Source organism: Gorilla gorilla, chromosome 3, assembly GCF_029281585.2.
Source record: "Gorilla gorilla gorilla isolate KB3781 chromosome 3, NHGRI_mGorGor1-v2.1_pri, whole genome shotgun sequence".
NCBI classification, from domain to species: Eukaryota; Metazoa; Chordata; class Mammalia; order Primates; family Hominidae; genus Gorilla; species Gorilla gorilla.
Genome location: NC_073227.2, coordinates 40,946,175 through 40,953,223, shown reverse-complemented (window position 1 = coordinate 40,953,223; position 7,049 = coordinate 40,946,175).

Below are 7,049 nucleotides of genomic sequence, written 5' to 3'. Positions count from 1 at the left end.
TATTATAGAATATATATGTGATGAGCTGATCTTAAGAAGGAATGGCTATATTTCATGTGTAAGGCATTGTTTGGCATTAATTTGAAGACTCTATAAGGTATCGGGAATATATATATGAATTTATGCTTTAAAGAAAAATAGTGGGATCACTTGCTTTTCATAAAAAGTATTATACTTTGCTTGAAGATTATATTTATGAAAATTTAAAAGGAATATTTGGGTATTCTTTCACAGGACAAGCAAATAGACTGGTTTTTAGATTATTTTTTGTTGTTTTTGTTTTGAGACAGAGGTTCGCTCTTGTTGCTCAGGCTGGAGTGCAGTGGCGCCATCTCAGCTCACTGCAACCTCAGCCTCCAGGGTTCAAGTGATTCTCCTACCTCAATCTCCCAAGTAGCTTTGATTACAGGCGCCCGACACCATGCCCTGCTACTTTTTTTTATTTTTTGTAGAAACAGGGTTTGACCATGTTGATTAGGCTGGTCTCGAACTCCTAAACTCAGGTGATCCACCCGCCTCAGTCTCCCAAAGAACTGGGATTACAGGCGAGAGCCATGGCACCTGGCCAGTTTTGAGTTTTAGAACTGTATGCTTATTGAATAAACTAGGCATCCTTAATAACTAAAAAAAGCCCATGACAATTTTTTATTATCTTTGGGTCAAAGTACAAAAAACAAGTGGGAAATTTAGGTCATTGCTCCAGGCACAGTTATAAAAGCTTTTACTTTGTCATTGATTCTATTAACCTGATCAGAAATTCTTAATTTTTCTATTATTCCTTCAACAATTACCTCAATAGGTATGGCCTATCTTTATTATTACAATTTTTGCACTGTACTGAATGTTTTCCACTGGATTGTAAAATCTTTTAGGGGACAGAATTTGTTTCAATTTATATTGTACCTGGAGGCTAGTAGGCTTTGATAAAAAAAAAAAATGTTAAACTTAGCTGAAAGAGGTGCTGAAGATAGAAATGAGCTTATGTTCCTTTTACCCAAAGAGGTTAGCATCTAACGAGGCAGGTATCCCAAGTTAATAATGACAATGTTATGTGAAAATGCTACTGCAAAGTTGCAGAAATGTTGTTTAGGAGCACAAAGAAAAGATACCTAACTTAGCCTACATCCAGAGGAATGAGTTGATCAGGAAATGGTTCCAAAATGATGACATTCCTAGAGGTGAAGTTGTAGATTCCCAGGCAAATATGGTTTATAATAAGGTTTTATACAGAAGGAACAGAGTAAGAAAAGCCAGAAAAAACAAAACAAAGTAGAATATGTTGAGACCCAATTTTTATGTTTAGAGAAAGCAGTTAATCAAAAATACCTAACGCATGTATCTTTTATCTAAAAGTGCAGATAGGCTGGAGCAGTGGCTCATGCTTATAATCCCAGCACTTTGAGAGGCTGAGGCAGGATGATGGCCTGAGCTGAGGAGTTTGAGATCAGCCTGCGCAACACAGGGGGACTCCTTCTTTACAAAAAATTTAAAAACTAGTTGGATGTGATGGAGTGTTCCTGTAGTCCTAGCTGCTTGGGAGGCTGAGGTGGAAGGATTGCTTGAGCCAGGGTGGTCAAGGCTGTAGTGAGCTGTGATTGCAACACTGCACTCCAGCCTAAGCCACGGAGTGAGACCCTGTTTCAATTTGAAATTATACGTGACAAAAACTCATCTGTAAAACACATTCTGTATGCTACTAAACATTTTCAAGGTTTGATACATTTTTCACAGGGAATATATATATATATAATATATGCATATAATATATATATATGTATATAATATATATATAATATATATATATATATATTTTTTTTTTGAGACAGAGTCTCACTCTTTCACCCAACCTGGAGTGCAGTGGCACGATCTTGGCTCATTGCAACCTCTGCCTCTCAGGTTCAAGCCATTCTCCTGCCTCAGCCTCCCGAGTAGCTGGGATTACAGGCAAGCACCACCAGGCCCGGCTAATTTTTGTATTCTTAGTAGAGACGGGATTTTACCATGTTAGCCATGTTAGTCTCAAACTCTTGACCTCGTGATCCACCTGCCTCGGCCTCCCAAAGTGCTGGGATTGAGCCACTTCGCCTGGTCGGCCTGCTTGCTTTCCCCTCCCTTCCTCCCTTCCTCCTTTCCTCCCTTCCTCCTTTCCTCCCTCCCTTCCTTGTTTTTCTTTCTCTCTTTTTCTTTTTTCTTTCTTTCTCTCTCTCTCTCCTTCCTTCCTTCCTTTCTTCCTTTCTTTTTTCTTTGTTTTTTCCCTCTCTCTTCTTTCCCTCTCTCTCTTTCTTTCTTTCCTTTCTTTCTTCTTTCTTACTTTTTTCTTTCTTTCTCTCCCCCTTTCTCTTTTGTCCTCCTCTTCCCACCATCTCTCACTTCCTTTCTTCTGTTAATCTTTTCATTGTTAATTATGACCATAGTTCTAGGATTAATTTACAATTAAGAAACTAACACATCAAGACACTCTTTTGAAAGAACTATGTCTTATCCAAAACTTATCAGACTATTTTGTTCACTTAGAATATATATTTTCCTTGTGGGCCAGGCACAGTGGCTCCCGCCTGTAATCCCAGCACTTTGGGAGGCTGAGGCAGGCAGATCACAAGGTCAGGAGTTCGAGATCATCTTGACTAACATGGTGAAACCCTGTCTCTACTAAAAGTATACAAAATTAGCCAAGTGTGGTGGCATATGCCTGTAATCTCATCTACTTGGGAGGCTGAAGCAGGAGAATTGCTTGAACCGAGGAGGTGGTTGCAGTGAGCGGAGATTGTGCCACTGTACTCCAGCCTGGGTGACAAAGCAAGACTCCATCTGGGGGGAAAAAAAAAGAGGAAGGAAAGAAGGAAGGAAGGAAGGGAGGGAGGGAGAATTTGTACAAGATCTGTCTCCTACTACATTAATAAGTGGGTAATGTGTTAACTCATGTCCAAAAGTGAACTCCTAGTCTTTCACCTTAAACTGGTTTCTCCTACAATTGTTCACATCTTCGTGTATGTTAACTTTTTCCTTCCATTTCATCCAATTAAATACTTTAAAGTTGTTTTCAATGTATCCTCTAAATCTTTTGGAAATTTTCATTTATATAAGATATAGTTGTGTTTGGCATAATTTTGTTGTTGCTACTATCATTATTGTTATAAAGCACAAGTATGAGCAAAAGAGTAGCTGCAGTTGAGTAATCAAAACTACAGGTTGTTCTATGTCCGATGGGCTTTTCGGCAGCATTCATAAAACTTCTTTGTAGCCTATATATCCGCTGGTGCATAGGGTGAAATATTAACCATACATTGACCTATATTTAGAAGAATTTTAGATAGAAGATAGATATAGGGAAATATATATTATAAGAGATAGGAAAAAGCAAAATGTGTTTTTCCTATTCTCACACAGTGAACATAGAGCATTTTGCCTGTGCTCACCAAAATGTGCGTGAGGTTTTTTTTTTGTTTTTTTTTGTTTTTTTTTTTTGTTTTTTTTGAGACGGAGTCTCGCTGTCTCCCAGGCTGGAGTGCAGTGGCGCGATTTTGGCTCACTGCAAGCTCCGCCCCCTGGGTTCACGCCATTCTCCTGCCTCAGCCTCCCAAGTAGCTGGGACTGCAGGTGCCCACCACCATGCCTGGCTAATTTTTTTTTTTTTTTTTTTTTTTTTTTTGTATTTTTAGTAGAGACAGGGTTTCACCGTGTTCTCCAGGAAGGTCTCGATCTCCTGACCTCGTGATCCTCCCACCTCGGCCTCTCAAAGTGCTGGGATTACAGACATAAGCCACCTTGCCCGGCCTGTGTGTGAGTTTTTACCCATACACGTGGGTAGAGAAACACAAGCAACTGGAAAACTAAAACTACTTTTCCTAATTTTATGCTCAGTACAACACAAAGCACTTCACCTCCCGTCACCAAAATGTGTGGGTGTCCCTCACCACTATCAACCAGTTCTCTGGTGGACACCAACTGGGTGTTTTATAATTTAACTTAATTCTAACACTGTCTACCTGGAGATAGCATGAAACCCCACAGGTTAAGGGCTTATTCCCACAAAACAACTCCCCACTTCAGATGCCAGTCGCAGGTATCAGGTTGTCACCTTTACTTCTGACCTACTGGCTAGAAATCAGGTCTTTCAAGAGCTCCCCTTTGGGTTGAATTAATTTGCTAGAGCAGCTCAAGGAACTCAAGGAAACACTTTACTAATGATTACCCATTTATGATAAAAGATATTACAGAAGATATAGATGAATAGTCAGATAGGAAAGATACATAGGGTAAGGTATGGGAAGGCAGAGGCATGGAGATTCTATGTTCTCTGAGTGTATGACCCTCCAGGAACCTCCACTTAGTCAGCAATTCAGAAGCCCTCTGCACCCTGGTCTATTGGGGTTTCATGGAGGCTGCATTACATAGGCATGGTTATTTGAATCTTTGGCGATCAATTCAACCTTGATTCCCTACCTGCTCACTGGGCTGTCCAAAAGCCCATTAGAAATTGTCTCATCAAAACAAAGGATGTGCTTGTCACTCAGGAAATTGAAGAAGCCTTAGGATCTCTGTGTTAGGAACCAGAGTGAAATATTAAATAGAATAAAAGATTCTCCTAGCAACTCTAGAAGCGTTTTTAGGTGCTCTCTCTTGGGACCTGGGGGCAGGGATGTACACACATAAATAGATAGACAGAGAAACATCTCAAATAGCTTAATATAAATGTGTCCTAGAATATTCTTTTCTTTTGCTGACATCACAGAGGAAGTATCCCTCAGATAAATCAATTTCCATTCATCTTTTACTATCTCAAATATCTCTGTTTGGTTTCTAGCGCACTGGGAGGAAACTCCAATTGCTTCAAAAATATCTGAGTGTTAGCAAGACCACCAGTGACCCCGGGATTAGAAAACAGTTGATCCTTTTTACTTGACACCAACTGTTTCCACTGACACTATTGATTTCACAGTTACTACAACTTTGAATTATCATTGTCGTTTTATGTACTCTTTGCCTAATCCCTGTGGAGAGTTATCATTGTCAGCAACATGTCTGTTTTTTGCACTCTAAGTCCATTGCTTTGCAGACTAATGCAACTGTGTGCAATTACTACTTCCCCTTCTACGTCCCTTTCCTTCTTATGCCTGCATGGCTCCCATCTTTTATCTTCTAATTTCTCTTCCGTAGCTGAAAATTCTCTGGACTTGTTCCAATAAATTTAAAATGACCCATGGCCTTGATGATCTCATCATCCACCAGAGAAGATTCACCGACAAACAAGCAAACATAACATGTGTTGCCCATTGCTAACACCCAAAGGGGAAATTGTCACCTCTCTAGGAAGCCTGATTGTTTCCAGAGGCTAGAATGTGACAACTTGTTTTCTCTGGGCTCTCTTCCTCAGTGTCATGCCTGACATTTTTCAGCATTCTGGGAAATAGAAGAAGTATACAAATGCTGTTCAGGTTACAGAGAATGGAAAAACCTAACAGGACCTTATCTGAGAGAACTTAACCTGAGTCACAGGTTGAATAAGCCACAAAATAGAATTACCTAATGACTGTTCAAACTAAAAGCTAATAGTAGTAGAATGCCTATCATGTGCCGGCTGTAGGTCTTACTGTTGTAAGCTCTTTGTGTGTATTAGCCAAATTAATAATAATTATTATTTATAAATAAGGAAACTAAGTCACCGATAAGTCAAATAGACTTGCCTAAGGGCACATAGCTGGACAGTAGCAGATACTTGACCTAAAGTTAGTATGTCTTGTTGTGGACAGGGGTCTTGATTCCAAGAAATGGAAGTACCTCACACAGTATTTTATTACACAAAAGTTTCTCAGGTTGTGTGGAATCTAACTGTGTACATTAACATAAAGATAGCACATAGAATACATTTATATGTACATATTTATACACACACACACACACACACATACACATCTGCAGTATTTGTATAGCATTTAAGAATTCCCAAAATATTCTCCCAAGCATGGTCTCATCAGTCATAGCCACCACTCTAGATGTTAAATATTATCAGAATACAGAAAGAAACAGATTTCTAAGTGTGAAGAGAGAGTTGTTCAAATTCACAGTGTTTGTAAGATTTGCCTTTAAGCCGTCTGATTGCATGACCTGGGTTTTTTTCATCATTGCGTTAATATTCCTATGAAAAAGTGAAACAAAACACAAATCAGATGACTAGAAACAGCTGGGCCTGATGTATTTTATGGATGGTTTTTATACGTTATGATTGAAGAAACTTGTCAGTTTTTCTGTTTTCATCTAAATGGTGGAAATGATTTATATTAACTTATCTTAATTGAAGCCAATTAGATTTTCAAAGGTATTGTGGTTAAAAATATAACCACACTGTGATCTACAAATTGAAAAACCGAGTTCACTTGTATCTATCATAGCATAGAATTAGAAAGCTTATAATACATAATGACTTGTTTGATCCAGTTTCTGTCTAAAGAATTCATATTGAAGAGAGCTTGGATTTTTTTCTTTTTATAAACTGTTTCCTTTTAAAAGATGTTTTGTAAGTAATATTTCTGAACTATTTAGCATCCTTTGTGGTGATAAAAACTAAACTCAAACTGCAAATTGATAGGTCCTTTGCAAGTAAAAGTGCGAATTATAGCTTCAGGAATGATAAGTTCCAGGGGCTCAGATTTCTCCTCAAGATTCCGTGTTTTGTCAAATATTACTCCTATTTTTTCCTATAATGGTTTAAATCTAGACAAGGCAGAGAAGCTTCCTCTATATCAAGTTGGCAAGGTAATCTTTCTATATCCAAAACTGTATCCTATTAGATCAGTAACTTCAAGTGGAAACATGGAAATATTTCTCTTTCCCCAAATTTTAGAAAATATTTTTAAATTACATCTTCTTGTTCAGAAATGGGCCACCTGCCTATCCTTGAACCAGGTGGACTAGAGGTATGGTAGTTCTGGAAAAGAAATTGGGAATATTCCCAATAGAGTAAATAGGTGAATGTGTGCCGAGCAGGCAAAATAAAACTTATGCCCAGCACTGTGGTTAGCAAAAGGTAACAGATGTCTGCTACAATTGTG